Raw genomic sequence first — 17669 nt, 5'->3', positions numbered from 1 at the left:
AATTCTGCGGAAGATCTAGGAGAGATGCAATAGTAGCCATAGCGTCAGCAGCTCGATTCTGATCTCTTGTTATCTGTGATAGTAGTAAATGATTCTTTTAGACTGTCCACCATTCGCTTGTATGGCATGAGTTTATCATCCTTGGTCTGATATTCATCTATTGCTTGTTGAATGACTAGTTGTGAGTCGCCATATACTTGTAGTTCTTGTAATTTCCATTGTATGGCTAGCCTGAGTCCTATGATCAAGGCCTCATTCTTTGCTATGTTGTTTGTGCATGGAAATGCGAGCCTGTAGGATTTCGGGATGCTGTCACCTTGAGGTGTGATAAATAGAATGCCTGCCCCTGAGCCATGCCTAGTGTACGAACCATCAAAGTATAGTTTCCACGGTTGTGTTGTTGTGATCATGAATATCTCTTCATCTAGAAAATTGGAAATGAGAGGATGATCACCTATGAGTGGTGCTTCGGCTAATTGATCTGCAATAACTTGACCTTTGATAGCTTTATGGTAAACATACTCAATGTCAAATTCACTTAGAATCATCACCCATTTGGCCAAGCGACCTATCAATGCTACTTTGCTAAGTAAATACTTGAGTGGATCAATCTTTGCAATGAGTTGTACTTTGTGTGTTAACAGATAGTGCCTTAGTTTAGTGGCTACCAAGATTACTACTAGGCAAGCTCGCTCAATAGGTGTGTAATTGAGTTCATAGCCAACCAGTGTGCGAGAGATGTAGTAAACAACGCACTCTTTCCCTTCTGCATTATGTTGTGCCAATAGTACACCCAATGTTGTACTTGTTGCTGATATATAGAGTAGTAGGGGTCAGCTTGGATCTGGTGGGATCAGCAATGGTGTATTCATGAGATAGTCTTTGAGCATCTGGAATTCTTGCTGGCATCTGGCATCCCACTGAAAGCGGGTGTTCTTGTGTAACAGGTGTGTAAAAGGATGAAACTTATCTACCAGTTGTTTAATGAATCTTCAGATGGATTGTAGCCATCCTTGTAATGTTCTTAGTTGACTGATATTCTTTGGAGGTGGCATGTCCATGATTGCTTTTACCTTTGCTGGGTCTACCTCAATACCTTTACTTGAGACAATGTATCCTAGAAGCTTCCCGGAGGTTACTCCAAAGACACATTTCTTTGGGTTGAGTCGAACATGGTATTGTTCCAGTCTATCAAATATTTTATCTAATATGTCGAGATGCCCTTCTCTAGTGAGTAATTTTGCTAGTAAGTCGTCAACATAATCTTCCATCATAGTATGCATCATGTCATGGAAGATGGTGGTCATTGCTCGTTGATAGGTCGCTCCTACATTCTTTAGGCCGAAAGGCATTACATTCCAGCAATATGTGCCCCATGGACATGTGAAGGTTGTCTTATGTTGATCCTCTGGTGCAATCTTTATCTGATTGTATCCTGAAAAGCCATCCATGAGTGAAAGCATGGCATGTCCTGCTGTCAGATCTACTATGATGTCGATATTTGTTAGGGGGAAGTCATCCTTAGGACATGCCTTATTTAGATCTCTAAAGTCAGTACAAATGCGGATGCCCCCTTTTGGTTTGTCGACAGGCACAATGTTGGAGATCCAATCTGCATAATCAATTGGTCTAATGAAACCAACATCTAGGAGTTTCTTGAGTTCTATTTTGACTAGTACTGCAATCTGAGGATGCATCTTGCGAAGCTTCTACTTGACAGGTTTGGCTCCTTCTGCTACAGTGAGGTGATGCATGACTAAATCCTGATCAAGTCTAGGCATGTCTGCATATGACCATGCAAAGTTGATCTGGCACTTCTCGAAGAATTCAACAAATTTAGGTTGTTCCTCTAGAGTTAGAAGAGATGCCAGATGTATGAGGTGAGGAGTTTCAGGAGTCCCCACATTGTATTCTTTTGTTTCCTTGATGAGAATCGTTGATCTTTCCTATTGTGTACTAGCAGGGAGAATGTCAAACCTTTCATCCTCCGGTGCCTCAGAGAGGTTTTCACCATTGGATACGCTCTTTCTTTTTACTTTTATTGAATCAAACAGTGCCACGATGTGGTTTTCACTAGAAGATCTATGTTTTATTGTTATATTTTTGCAGCCGAAAGGTTTGACATCCACCCCGAAGTATGTTGCACTATTAAGTTCTATGGTGAATCCAGCTTTGTGATCCCCGCTTGGCAGGTTATCCCTTAATTCCTTAAAGTCAATAATGGCCTCGTCATTTTAGAAGAGGTCAAGACATGGGGGATTTGGTTGGTTCCATTTGATGAGTTCGAGATGGATAATGGGCATTACTTCATTGATTAGATTAAGTTCGTTAGATGTATCAGTGAGGGTTAAGACATTATGGTGAAGGTCATTGATGGTACTCTCCCTATCAGAATCAGGCATAGGATGAGACGTAGGGTCTCTGGAAGAAGTTTCCAGCTTAGGAACCCAAGAGGTCTTTATCTGTGCTTCTCCGTAAACATGGATGTCTTTGCGGGGTGGAGGTAGTGATGTGTCTTCCTCATCTGAAGTGTTAAACTGTATGGAATCAAATTCCCATTCATGTGAGTTGGTCTCTGAATCACTTTCCAGCATCCGATTACTATACCATACTGGGATGTCCGTTGTGTTAAACACTGCAGGTGTGATTGGTTGATGTACCTTTGTAGATGAAATGATCGGAGCTGCAGGAAGGATGATAGGGATCAAAGAATCTGATACGGGTAGTATCGGTAGTGTTGACTCAGTTGCTGCTGTTGGAACTGCTGGTGTTGTAGATGCGGCTGCGGGGTTTGATACAGCTGCCGCTGTTAATGGTGCTTTTGATGTTATTGCTGCTATTGATAGGATTACTGGTTTGTTTGGTGGGATGACTGGCATTGTAGATGGTTGTGCTTGGATTTTGAGCCTCGGTGGGGCAGTTGTGATGGTGTTTGATGCTGCTTTGATAATGAAAGGTGTCCTCTTTGTAATAGGCTGATATAGTGGTTTGTTGGGTTTTCCTTTGAATCAGAGCTTAGGAAAGATCTCCTTTTCAAAGCCTAGGCCCTTTATTACCTTTGGGCTTTAATTCCAGTAGCAGAGGTTCATGTTGTCCTTGTTTGCAAGTTCCCAAAGCACTCTGACCATCATATCCCATTCTTTGCATAATGAGGAGGCCTTTGCCATATTGATTTGTGGGAAGCGTAGCTTGCTGTATATTAGTGGTGATGGGATCTTTATAGATCCATTTCGCTAAGTCCTCATCTTGGGCTTCTTCTTCTTAACTCTTTCCAAGGATGAAAGGCGTTAAAGTAGATGCTAGCATGATCAATGGTTGCTGGAGTAACTGCTACGGTTTGCCATGTGTTCTAGGAGAAGTGGGCATTTGCCCCACACAAAAGAGTTGACTCAAATTGTATTCCCCAGGACCTTCCTCTGCTATTTTCATCTTAAGCTTTTATTGCTTGGGTATATTGGTGTTCGAACTAGCAAGAGAGGCTAGACTTATATATGATGTGGAGGAAATGGCTTCTCTATTATTAGGAACAGTAATCTCAGGTTGATGACTGATGTCATGACAATATGCAAAGGGATTTGCATCGCTCAGGATTGTGATCTCTACACCATTATGTGGGAACTTTATACATTAATGGTAGGTAGATGGAATGACTTGCATGGCATGTATCCAAGTTCTTCCTAGTAATAGATTGTATGGCAGAGGAAGGTCCAGAACCTGACAGATGATGTGTTTTACCACAGGGCCCACTTGGATTGGTAGTACCACTGCTCCTTTGGAGGAACGCTTTGCATCATCATAGGCCTTGATTGTGATCTTCTTGCTAGGATCCACTAATTCTATGGCATATCCCAATGCTGTGACCAACTGTAACGTACAAATATTCAGGCCTGCTCCATTGTCGATCAAGACTCGCTTGATCCTATGCTGGTTGATAAATCCTTCAATGTGTAGCGAAGCGTTATGAGGTTGCTGGAAGGAAGAGTTGTCACTTTCGGAAAAAGTGAGATAGGGTGATGACTTTAGACTTCCAACCATGGCTTGAAATTGGTCTGTATTTAGATTAGCAGGGACTGACGCTTCTTGGAGAGCTTGATCTAAGATTGTTTTATGAGATGGCGATAGGTGCAATAGCTCTAAAATGGATATAAGTGCAGGTGTTTTATCTAATTGTTCCACAAGATTGTATTGCTTTGGTATGGAGGTGGTGTCTTGTGGAGCTGCCTTTATGGTGACCTTGCCGCGACGTGTAACAACATTGCAATTGGAGCTAGGATTTTTGATGGTTATAGTTGCAATTTGTTCACTGGCATCATACAAGTGATTTACAGTATAATTATATGCAGCCTGTGTATAATCAGTGGTATCAGTGCCTCTCCTGGAAGTGGAAGGACCCCTTTGATCTTGTGATGGAAGTGGGTTTTTGAACATCAGATGATCATTATTTGTTGTTTTTGGGTCATGTCCTTCGATTTCAATTTCACCTCAGTCAATAAGATCCTGAATAAGATCTTTCAATCTGTGACAATTACTTGTCTTGTGTCCTCTCCCTTGATGGAAATCATAGTGTTCAGTATCTCTCCACCATGCAGGTTTGACTCGAGGCTCATAGTTTGATGTTTTAGGTAGAGTGACCAAATTTTGAGAAATTAGTTGTCGCAATACTGTTTCAATGGGTTCCCTTAAGGGAGTGTATGTTCATTTTTGTTTTTGCTGACGAGGTCTAGGTTCATCGTGAGATGTGATGCGACCTTGATTTGAAGGAATAATTGTGTTATTATGAGGTGGAGGATTCTGTCCTGCAAACCAAACCACAGGTTGTGCACTTTTGATAGTTCTAGCATCCACAACCCCATCGTTGATGATGTTCTTGTTTTTGTTCCAGAAGCTTGGTTTATCACTATTGAAGCGTGGGCAAGGACCATCCTTTGGTTCATTATAGATTTTGATAAGTCCTTTCTTGATGAGGGCCCGCTCACATTTCAAACCCTTGGTGATCATGTCATTAAAAGAGTCGGTGTCTTTGACATCTAGGTGAAATTCCATTTCTTCGTTTAAGTTGGAAATGAATATTTCCACTAGTTCTCGTTCAGGTAACTGAAGAGAACGTCTGCTAGACATTTGATGCCATCGTTGTAGGAATATTGAGAATAGTTCACCTGGTTTTTGTTTAGTGTTGCATAGATTAGCCATGGCGATGTCGCGTTCAATGTTATGAGAGTAACGTGCCAGGAACTTTTGGATTAGTTCTTCAAAGGTCCTAATACCACCTGGTAGTCGGGAAAACCATGATGTGGTTGTTCCTCCCAAGCTTTGGGGAAAAAGACGCATTAGGTATGTGTCTTCATATGCCACTTCGAGGCAAGCTGAATGAAATTCTCTGACATGATCGCGAGGATCTCCCTTTCCTCTATATTTTTTGAATTTGGGTGTTTCGAATCCTCATGGAAAGGGTGGCATATAAAGATTCCTATCAAAAGGATAGGGACATATGTCATTGAGAGAGAATTGGTTAGTCTTGACACCACTATGAAGTTGTTGGGCGAGATTTTTGACTTGTTGCCGCAACATCTCCATTTCATTTGGAGGAGGAGGTGGTGGGTTACCTCAAGGAATGTTATATCTGATGGGATCTCTACCTCTTTCTTCTTCATGGTGACTTTGTCATTTGGATGCTTGTCTTAATTGGGCAAGATCAAAGTCAGAGGGGAGTTTGGCTCCTTCTTGAGCGAGCTTTAAAAAGTGAGCATCTGCATTGCTCCTGAGTATTTCGTCAAAAAGTCTATTAAAGAGAGGGTTATGTTGGGTCCTTTCTATTGTTGCACAAGTAGGAATACTTGGGTTTTCGTCATTCGCATTTCCTCCAAGTGCTTCTTGGAATTCATTGAGATTTTCCTCCTCTTCTTCAATTTCTGCTTCTCGTTGCCTTGACTGTGATCGGGTTTGAGCCATTTTGTTTACAAGTTTTTGTTGAAGTTGAGTGAAAATGATGATGAGTTGTTGATGAAATGAAATATTGATGTTTGGTGAATTGTGTTGCATGTGGATCTCTAGCACTTTTAAGGTAGATATAACTGAAATTCCTTCTTTGAATTGCTTGTTTGTTTGATAAGGTTTGTTGTGATAAGGTGTAGAGAAATCTGAGATGTGTTACAGATTTAACTACCTAGTAATGAGAGGATTCACTCATGAACTAGTTTTAACCTGCGTAGATTTGTCTCTTAGGATGAGCTTATCCTAGATGTAGAAACAATCTAAAAAGTGATGTGATGCATTTGATTCAAGCAATATCTAAAAGAGAACTTAAGACAAGAACCTCTTAATGTTTTGAGAGTTGGAACGGATTGATGATGAAGTGATGATGTATGAGTGAGATAATGGATGAAATGTTTTAACTTCAATAAAAGCTTTGTGTTACAAAAGGGACAAAATCTACCTCTTCCCTTTTGGGTGTTGGTGGCGTTTCTTGAGTTATGTTGTATGTGATACAAATGTTTGGGAAGAAGTTGGGATTAATCTTGCCTCCTTGGTTTTTGTGATAACTCAAAGCTCTATATTGCATAAAAGCTCTGTGGTTCAATGAGTCTGAATCAAATTCATTTGTTTTGCCTTGAAGGTAGAGATGCATGTGACGTAGAAAAAATTTATGGGAGACAAAGATTTGTCTATTGAGATAGAAGAATTTCCTCCTTTTGATCAAAGCCTTTGAGCTCAATGGTCTTCTTTTCAAGTTGATGTTCTGATGAAGATTCTTCTTTCTCAAGATGTGAAGAATGGTCACAAAGTTTGATTCTTCGTTGTTTGCATTTTGTTTTTGATATTTTTGGTTGTTTTTGAAAGATGTTTGGTTGGATGAATACTTGTTTTGGAATTGATAGATTTTTCTTTGACAAGAAAACAAAGCAAGCACACAAACACAAGAATGTTGCCTTAAAAGGCACAAATGAGTATGGGTCTAAATCAACCCAATCTTTGGACTTTTTATGACTCTTTCCTTTAAGTGTATTTTAGGTGCTTTTCTTTCCAAAGCTTGAAGTCGGCTAAATTTGTACTTGGTCTTAACTAAAATGAAGACACCTCAAACACTTTGTATCCCTAAGGTCAAATGGCCAGTTGTGATAAATTTAGCCCACATCTTGATATTTCTTTGACTTTGGTACTACATACCTTATGAAACCCACTGTGGCAGGTAAGGATGTGATATACTAAGTCTTGCGCGAGTATAACAAATAGATGATCCCTATGATGGGGGAGTCACCACTTTTATCAAGCCACAAGTGTCTTTTCAAAAAGCTATTTTTCTACTCAAGGAAATATGTATGGTGAGTATCTTCTGAGCAAAACCATCTATGCTCTTGCATTGAATTATATCTCAAATATTCTCAATCAATAGAACAGGTGGGCTACTACTTAAAGGTGTTTAGTCATTTTTGATGTCTTTGGACATAAGTTCATTCTGCAGTGACTCACTTAAGAGCCTTGTAACTTGTGGTGGGGCCCATTTGTCCTTTCAACAAGTTACACTGTAGGAACAACTATACCCAAGGCTACAGCTTTCGCTCTCACCTGATTTCTATAGCGCCTCGAAGGATTTACTGCGCAAGGTCGTTCCCAAGAGTGATGTGTCTCTTGGCAGGCCTCTCTTAAAAAGATAAAATTTTTGAGCGTTACTAACACTTTTCTCTTGCACCTAGGACCACGAAAGCCAAGGGAGAGGATAGTGTGTGTTAAAAGTAGGACCACTTGACCACCTTTTTGCACAAATGTGCCAAACACAAAAAGACACTTGTTCTTTTTAACCCATCATTGCAAATGTGTTCTAACTATTTGGAGATGTTGCTCCGACAATCATGGTGTTCTTTTTAACTTCAAAGCCAATATGTTTAAGTAACTAGAAAAATGAGATCCTGGTCAACTTAATAAAAAGCACGTTTGTTTGAAGTAAATCGCTTGCAAAAATTGAAACGAGTGGATTGTAAGTTTTAACTGCACCAAAATTTGAAGTGTGGCTTATAAATTTTTGCTTAAGTTTGATGCTAGAAATTGATTTGTTTTTGTTGATTTTAAGCACCAAATGAAAAGTGAAGCCTAAACTTGCAATAAACAAAAGTTTGTTTTGTTCAATTTTTATAGCACCAAAGCACAAATTTTGATCCTAAGCTTGTAAGAAAGCAAATTTTTGTGTTGTTCAATTTTTAAAACACCAAAAGAAATTTTTTGATTTTAAGAGGTTGGTTTTAAGACCTGCACAAGAGACAAATAGTTAGTAAAAATCGAACCTATGGTGGGTTTCCACAAGCCTAAGAATTTTTCTTTTTTTCGGTTACAAGGTCATTTTTACAATGTTCTGTTACAATAGCGCTACTCTGTGTTTTAAAGAAAAGCGCTATTTAACACAAAAGCGCTAAAAGAAGAAAATGACAGAGAAGTCAAAAGTGCTCAAACATGTTCAATAGCACCAAAACAGGGTCAAAAGCGCTAAACTTGGTACAATAGGGCTATTGTAAGAACAATAGCACTATAACAACAAGTTGCAATAGTGCTACAATGTGATCAATAGCGCTAAAGTGCAACCTATGTGTCAAGTTCAACAATCAAACATGTTAGTTGTCAAAAAAATGTTTTTTTTAGGTGTTTAGATTCACGTCGGGTTCACCAAATGATGCACTACAAAAAGGGAAGGTTAGTCAATAATATCAAGACACAAACAAGAAGAAAAGGCAAACCGTTAGTGTCAAAAATCACAAACAAAATGCTTTCCTACACAAGTATATCAAAAGAGATATCAAAAGCATGATAAAATATCTAATTAAGAAGGTAAATATGATGAGGCATCTCCAAATGCCTCCTAACATGCTCTTGGTTTTTTCTCCCTTGTTCCTTTCCTCTCCAAGTTCCAAAATAGTGTAGCTCTCAGTAGCTTTTTGCACTATGGATGCTTATGGAGGTTTGAGATTAAAGTATTGCTCTAAATGTAAATAAAGAAGCTAATACTAAGCTATTGATACTAAAATGATTTATTTTAACCAAAATGACAATATATGAGTTGATTATGCTATAATGCTCTCTCAAAATGCCTATATATAGCTTAAATGCATACAAGTTTTCATGATCTGGATTATGAAGAAATGGGCTCTATTTATAGGAAAAATGGAGCAATGGATGGTTGAGATTGAGCAATCTCAAGAAGGGTTAGGATTGAATGATTTGAGATCCATGTGAGGGCTTTCAACCCAATCCTAGAATGACAAGTGTCAATGTGAGATAGGTTGAGAGGAGAGGGAATAAACATTAAATGGTTGACATGACTTTGGGAGTTAAGGTTTTAGGTTAGTTGAATGAATAAACTCTTTATTCAAAGAATAAAACTTTTATCCAATGGATAAACTCTCGTGCAAAGGCAAGAGGGATAAACATGGTCAAAGCAATAAATGCTTGAGGAGACACATGAGTGCAAGTTGAAATAACCATAAATGGTTATGTAAGAGCCATTAATGGTCATGTAAGAGCCATTAGTGGTTTTGGAAGACTTTGGAGGTTAAATTGTTGAACACACAAAGCATTAAATGCTTTTCAAAGACTTTGGAGTTTTTGAGAAGTGACTCCAATTTGCTTAAGAATGTGACAATATTTAGGGAATGGATTAGGCTAATTATGAAGGGTTTAGAAGAATCTAGAAGGGGATTAGAAATGCAAGTGGGTTTGGTGGGTGAGGGAAAATAGGATTTTATTAAAATAAAAATTCATTTATTTCAATAAATGTGTGCAAGTTGCATTTGTAGGAAAATGCAAGTGGGGGGGGGGATAAATGATTTAAATAAATGTTTTATTTAATTTATTTAAAAGAGGAAAAGGGAGATTTAATTAAATAAATAGATTTATTCATTTAATTGATTTGAATTTGGTTGAATGAATTAATTAAAATAAATTGAATAATTTATTTAATTAATAGGAGAATGTTTGAAGATGAATTAATTAAATATTTATTTAATTAACTGATGACTAGTGGATTTTTAATTAAAGAAATAGCAAATATTCATTTAATTAAACTGGACAAATTTGTGTGACTACACATTGTTATTGCAATCTCTATCAATTGAGAAGAACTCAGATTGTCCATATTAATAGGTCCTTTAATACTAATCGAGTCGTCATCATCATCATCAATTATTTTCTTCTCCTTTGTTTCCTTTTTCTTTGCCTTTTCTTTCTCTGTTTTCTCCTTCTCGATCTTATCTTCTTCTATCTTCTCTTCTTCAGTGGTGTCCTTGACCGGTGGTGGTTGAGTTTCCACATTTTGTTAATTCACCAGTGCTTTCTCATCCTTCTTTTCATTAGTCTTTTACTTTTGACTATCATCAATATCTACATTTACAATTACCGATGTAATTTGAGTATCAGTAGGCTGTGTGTTCACCGGTGGCTCATCAGAGCTCATTTCTTCAGTTTTCTTCTCCACTTGTTCCTCTTGCTGCTCATGTTGTTCAAACATTTGAACTTCAAGATCAAATACATCTATGTTATCAACATTATTATCAACATTATCTCTAGTGTTATCATCAGAAATGTTCTTTGGTTCAGTATTAATAGGATCATCTTGCATATACTTGTTATTTGGTTCAAAATCTGTGATCTTAACACCTTTAGGAAGTTCTTCTGACTCAAACTTTCTAGAACTACCTTCCTCAACTTGTTCATCTTTTTCTTCATCCAGGATTAGACCTAAAGCCTTCTTGATCAACATCTTAGTATCCTTTTGGACTGATTCGGTCTCTCCTATTAACATTCTTGTTAATCTCTTTTTGGATCTAAATGATGCTTTTGCATTAACCCTTAGCTATTCAATTTCTTCTTCAGTTGCTTCCTGATGTAGGTGCTTAAAGATATAATCAATGAATTCTATGTCTTGGCTAATGGCAGCCTGCCACCTTGCATCAATTAAGTTATACAAATAATTTGGAATCTGTCCTTGTAGCTCAATGAGGGCTATGCTAAATTTATTCATAATGAAGATGACTGCATCTTCAATCTCCCTTTGTTTACTTTCAGATAGATGAATAAACAATGTATTCACACCTTTGTATATCCCATAATCCTTAATTATTTGGACCATCCCATTGAAAGAATCTTCTAATGTAAATGGTTTCTTAGGTGATTTTCCCTTACCGGTTGTCTTAGGCTTCTTAACACTTTCTCTAAGTGCTCTTTTATCCTCATCTGATTTAGTAGCCTCTTCATCATTTGTCGGTTTGTGGGCTTGTTGCTTCTTCCTCTTTCTGGTTTGTACTAGTGCAACAAGTGGATCAACAGTTTTCTGCTTTCTTTGGAACTAAATTTTAGATGGTTTACCTCTTTGTGATTCAGTCAATTTCTCTGCGATTTATTCTTCCTTCTTCTTTTCTGTTGCTTTGGCTTTTGCAGCTCTAGTCTTACCGATAGGTACACTAGATGCTTCACCTTGCTCTGTTGCATGGTTTGCCCTAGATACTACTATCTATTATTTTATAAATCCTGCCTACTCAGCTAATGCTTCTACCTCCTTCCTTATCTTCTTTGCAATCACTGGTCTTTGCAGCTCAGAGTGGACTTGTGATTTTTCTTTGTATGTCCCAAATCTCTCTGCAGTGGTATCCGCCAGTTGCTCTAAGAGATGATCAACATAAGAAATGAGTAGATCCTTGTCTACCTAATGTCCCATAGGTAATACCCATGTGGCTCTAGGGATAACTACATCTATCATACAAGTATCTGTATCCACCATGAAATAGATTTTTTTCTCATACCGGTTAACTACTTTTGTCGGTATACGCTCTCTAGCATGCATTTTATTTTGAAACTCCTTGAAGTAGCCCCAATAAATACTATCAAACTCTCCCTTCAACATCCTAATCTTTTTCTTCATTTGAAGTAGTGCAGGGGTACCTTCAATCCATTAAACATCTCCAATACCTGGGAAATGGTTTTAAAAATAGAAGAATAAACCTAAAATCAATTGACCAAATTTGAATCCCAACTTCTTGTCTTTCTTCAAGCTTCTAGATTCACCATCAATTGGATTCTTAGTGCCTCAACCAAATGATAATCAACATTCTCTTTTACCATCCGGTAGGCAGTATGAATAGTTATTGTCGGTATGTTACTCATTTTGCTTGAATAGTAAATCCTATACCCGATCACCATAGAGGCATATTTCATAGCTGGATCATTGATGTTGTTTACTGTCATGACTCTACCATCCCATTTTGATCCTGTTAGCTTCTCCACATCATTCTTGGGTACTGATATGAGTAAGGGTACTTCACTAGTTGAGCAAAATTCGGTTACTGCATGGATGACTTCCTTGGTTATTTTATGTGGTCGATCCAACCACATAAATTGATCATGAATCTGACTCATAACAAATCTGACTAAATCATTAATGAAGTTGATTGCATGATGGAATCCTTTCTCAGCGATATTCTTAAATTGTTCTTTCAGTATGCCCTTGTTATCACACAATGATTTATACTGGTCATGAATAACTGATACAACCATGCCCTCTAGTTTGTAGTGATAGAATGATCTAGCATCCTCAACGTGCAAAACTCCACATCGTACACTAGATAGGGAACCGACAGGGTCTGTTTCTTCTAATTTGAAAGGATGACGTTTGAACTCCGGTCGTGGCCTCTCAGTCACATCAACAAGATGTGAAGTATCCATACTAAAATATGCAAAATCTTGAAGCAAAGAGTAAGATTTACTGATAAATACCTTTCTTGCTTCTGAACTAGGGTTTCACACCGTCAAAACCTTCAATACTCGATCATCGATTCACAGTGTTCTATAGATCACCTCAGATCTCTGCTAAACACGCTGAATGCTACAATCACAAACTTTCTCTGTTTTGCTCGCTTGCCATGAAATTCTCTCAAGATTGCAATGTGAGAAATAAAATCCAAAAGGTTCTTTTTATTTGCTTTCTATCTATCACATTAAATGCTTTAATCAACAAAACACTAAAATGCCTTTAAACACTTTTAAGCACATTACCAGTTGCTAAAAATGAATGTTATTTACCGATTATGATTCAAAAAGACTTATAAACATAAAAATGCATGAGAATATGTAGATTTAACTTACAATACTTTATCCAGGGGTTCATCTCAAGGTTTGACAATATGCTCACCCCAAGTTGTAGAAACAACTTAGTTTGTCGGTTATGGATTCTCCACACTAGGTGAAGATTTTGATTCCTCAAATGGTTTGTCATCAATCTTCTTCTTCCAGGTTCTATTCATCTCAACTCTGGTTTCTTCAATATCAACTTTTTGCTTTCCTTTTCGGTCTGCAGAATGATTCACCCATTGGTTCTTTTGTGTTCTGCAAAACTTAGCAATGTGTCCCAGTTTGTTACAATGATAACATGCCATTCTAGATGCTCTCCATGGTCATGCATTGCCTCTACCTATCCTTCTTTTGCATTTCATTGCCACATGTCCATAATTGTTGCAGATTGAACATATCACATTGATTCTTTTCTCCATCTCATAAGGACTAGACCGGTTAACATAGGGTCTTTGCCAATTAGTGCTTCTCTAGTCATTGAAATTCCTTCTCCAATCACCAACAGATCTTGGATTCATATGAGGTGTTGGATTATTAGCTCCATACCTGCATTTGATAGATCTATGCCCATACATGTTGTATGTATAACAGTAACCTTCAATTTTTCTAGGCACATATCTAGTATTAGGTCTATAACCAGTATTAGCATCAAATCTTCTTCTACAAACACTAGTAGTATGTCCTGGTTTATGACAATTAAAACAAATAGGTTTGTAAGCTTTCTTATTGGTAGGTTTCTGAGCCTTAGGAGCTATTTTACCTTCATGCATGTTGCTCTTGGTACCAGAAGGTTCTCCTTTCTCAAATGTATCGTATCCTAACCTAGATGTATGACCATTCATCCTCTAAGATTGGATCTATTCATCCAACATGGTAGAACTCTTGTTGAATTTTGCAAGCTTCTCATTAGCTTCTAGAAGCTCTTTTGTAAGATCTTCATTCTGCTTCATAAGAGTCTCTCTAAGAGACATTTCCATATCAATATCTGCTTTGATTTCTTCTTTCTCTTCTTTCTCCTCATGCCAGTGTCCATATAAAGTGCCATTCTCGTGTTTTATCTTAAATATCTCATGATCTTTCTCTTCAATCTTGTCTTCAGCTGCCCTCCTAGCTTCAAGTTCTTGACTCATCTGAATTGTAAGGGCTTCAAGTTCTCTCCTTAGGTTAATTTTCTCACCATTTAGTTTCTCCACCTCCTCAACCAATGCATCTATGTTTTCTCCATTAGAAGAGTTTCTTTCATTGATCTCCAACAATTGTTCAGTCAGTTCTTTCCTTTAGCTAGTGATGTCTTATACTTTCCTCTTAGGGTTTCTAGATCTTCCTTGGTTTTTGCAAGTTCCCTAGCCATCTCTATGTAACTCATTCCTTCCCCCATCTTTTCCTTAGGATTAGAGATCCCTTCCAAGTGGTTAAGCCTTAAGGAAGTTAGGCTCTGATACCAATTAATGAAATTATAAGGCACTGAGAGGGGGGGTGAATCAGTGCAAGTAAAAACAATACAAATTTGATAATCAATTTCACCAACTTAAAACTCAATAGGCATATAAGAAATAACACCAAGTAAGAAATCACCACATAAATCATAAACTACATGACACAAGAGGTTATACGTGGAAAACCCAAATGGGAAAAACCACAGTGGGAGTTAGTACCCACAAAGATCCACTATCTATAGTATAGAGATCTAACTGGTTAAGGTCTACAACACTCGATTAGGGGAACACCCTGTTAGGAGCGTCTAAGCTCGGTTAAGAGCTATACAATAAGGCTTGTGAAACCAGCTCTGTTAGGAGCTATCCAAGTTATTGGGATTTGCAAACATGAGTTAATGTGTCACTTGGTTAGAGGATTTAATGATCAAACCTGTTAGGATCCGAGTGCACCCTATTAGGAGTGACCTTGTGAGAGGATTTTCTTGCTACAAATGTTAGGGAGACAAAAAGTTCAAATGATCTCAGTATAACATCATCAGTGTTTGATAATATTCACTTCAGAATATTACAACATCACATAAACTTCATCTTAGAACTCCTTTGATCATCGCACTATCAAAAATATGAAATTTGCTAATTATATCTGACGCATTCAAGCTCATACTCATATATGTCTTCATACCTCATCACACATATTAAAAACATTATTCATTCGGCTAGAACCTTGGAATGATTCTCTAGGTTCAATGTATCTAGACAATCTTGCATTGCATGCCTTATTTATGTTAGCCACCAACATAACAAATCCAATTTTGTGTTGTTTTACTGATCTAAGTGATTTTCATCACCACCAGTTGAATGTCCATCAGAATACCTGCTCTGTCAATAAAATCTAGTTCACCTGATCGAATCACCACATGCGGTAACGAACATAACTTCATCTACCAGATTTCTTTACTGCTACAAAACTGTATCATCTCATTTTTCATAAATTTCTTGTACTGGTTGTTAGAATATTATTATGTCTATCTTTTACTATTTAAAGTCCTAAATACCGGTTTTGATAAAAACTATCTCTGGTTACCGGTTAAGCCTTGCCAGTTGAACTGTAGGATTCAGATGATTGTACAAACATAGTTTCCATCAATGACAACATACAACATAGTCATCATACAATATTCTAATCTCTTAACAAAACATACATGTACCAGTTGCATCAAGCAAACAAACAATTATCGGTTAAGATCAAATGATCAAATGCCAACAAACATTAAGGGAAAAATAGAAGAACATGGATACACATAGAAGAATAGTTACAAAGAGAAAGAGAGGAGAGAAAGACAAGATCTGCAGTGCTAATATTGCTAATCTAGCACGTCATCCACCTCCTGATCTTGCTGGTCACTATTTTGGGAAGGTGGGTGACATGCCAGAGGAGCGACATCGAGCACAATAGATGGAGCTATCACAAGATCCAAACAAGGACTATGCTCATGTGCTAAGTCACTTTGTTCGATTCTAGGAGCTAGGATTAGGGTTTTCTGAAAATTCAACTGATAAAATCTTGTCCACATCAACGTATTCATAGCCACTATTAGAAGCATTAGGATTTGTATTGCTATCATGAATAACATTTTCACCCATTTCTTCATCTAGATTTAGAGAGAGAGGAGCGCGAACATGAATAGGAGTAAAACCATCACATGTTTTTTGCAACTTATGATTTGGAGATGTAGGTTCAACATCTTGCTTAGGAGAAAAGGGAATCATATCAACTATTAGAGTCTTGGGAGATTGAATATTTTGAGGAACAATTTCATGAGCTAGAGAATGACGCTTTCGTCGGCGGTCTCTCGCACAACAATTTTGTCAAGTCTTAGCGGAAGATTGACAAGAAGGAGAAACATTTTTTGAAGGAGGAATAGTCTCTTCTTTGATTATTGAAGGTTTAAGTTGAGGTATTTTAGGTTGGACAAGAGGAGAGGCGAGCCTCTTCTCTCTATAAGAGGAAGCAGGTAGAACTGCACCATATAAAGGAGGAATATTAGGTGTAGGAAGGAGACCAGGTCCATCATGGGGAGGTGGTATGTTAGATAGTTCAAATAACCGGAAGACAACTAAGAGGGGGGGGTGAATCAGTTGTCACCAAATTATTGTAACCTTAAGCAATTAAAACTTTAATACCGAAACACATAAGATCAATATCGAAATGCATAAACCAATTATTGAAATAACAGATATACCAATTAAGCACAAATAATAATTAGAGAATAGATACCATTCACATGACACCGAGTTTTGTACGTGGAAAACCCGATAAAAGAAAAAACCACGGTGGGAAACCTACCCATAGTTAGATAATACTTTTGCAGTAAGTATGTGATTACTATTTATGGTGAAAATGGATAATAACAATATTGAAAGACCAAATAGATTCAACCACAAAACCCTAGCCTAACAACAACAAAGATGCACCATAACATATGAAGATTACCTAAGACAATGCAAATCAAATAAAATCACAAAGATTATACCATCACATGTCCAATAGGGTTTGGATCTCCATTGATCTTGCCTAATATATTTGCTCTTAGATTTTATGTGTGCACAAGAGCTCAACAAAGAACAAAATATGGTTGTAAGTAGGTTTGATCGCATATTAAAATTTGAAAGTGTAGTTGGGGAGAGCTTAACTGATTAGGGTTGATAATGAAGGAAGCATCTCCTTATATAGAAGACGCTATAAGAAATGGAGGGATAAGATTAAGAGGTGTAAAAGATAAATGGTTGGCTAGGATTAGAGGGTAGGTAGAGGAAATAAGAAAATAATGAGAGGGTAAGTAGTGTGGGAATTAAGAGATGAATGACATGTGTCATGGGTAGAAAAGGCTAATGAATTAATTAAATAAATAAAGATTTATTTAATTAATAGAAGAAGTGGGATAATTAAATAAATAAAAGTATTTATTTAAATGAAAAATAAGGCTAGAAGAGGATAAATGAATGAATTAAATAAATAAAGATTCATTTAATTAATAAAAGAACTAGGATAAAATAATTAATTAAATAAATATATTTATTTAATTAGATAGGACAATTTTAGGTGTCTACAATTACAAATTGAGGGGC

This window comes from Cryptomeria japonica, chromosome 4 (assembly GCF_030272615.1).
Source record: "Cryptomeria japonica chromosome 4, Sugi_1.0, whole genome shotgun sequence".
NCBI lineage: Eukaryota > Viridiplantae > Streptophyta > Pinopsida > Cupressales > Cupressaceae > Cryptomeria > Cryptomeria japonica.
The sequence above is the reverse complement of the archived record's forward strand: the minus strand, read 5'-3'. Positions refer to the sequence as shown.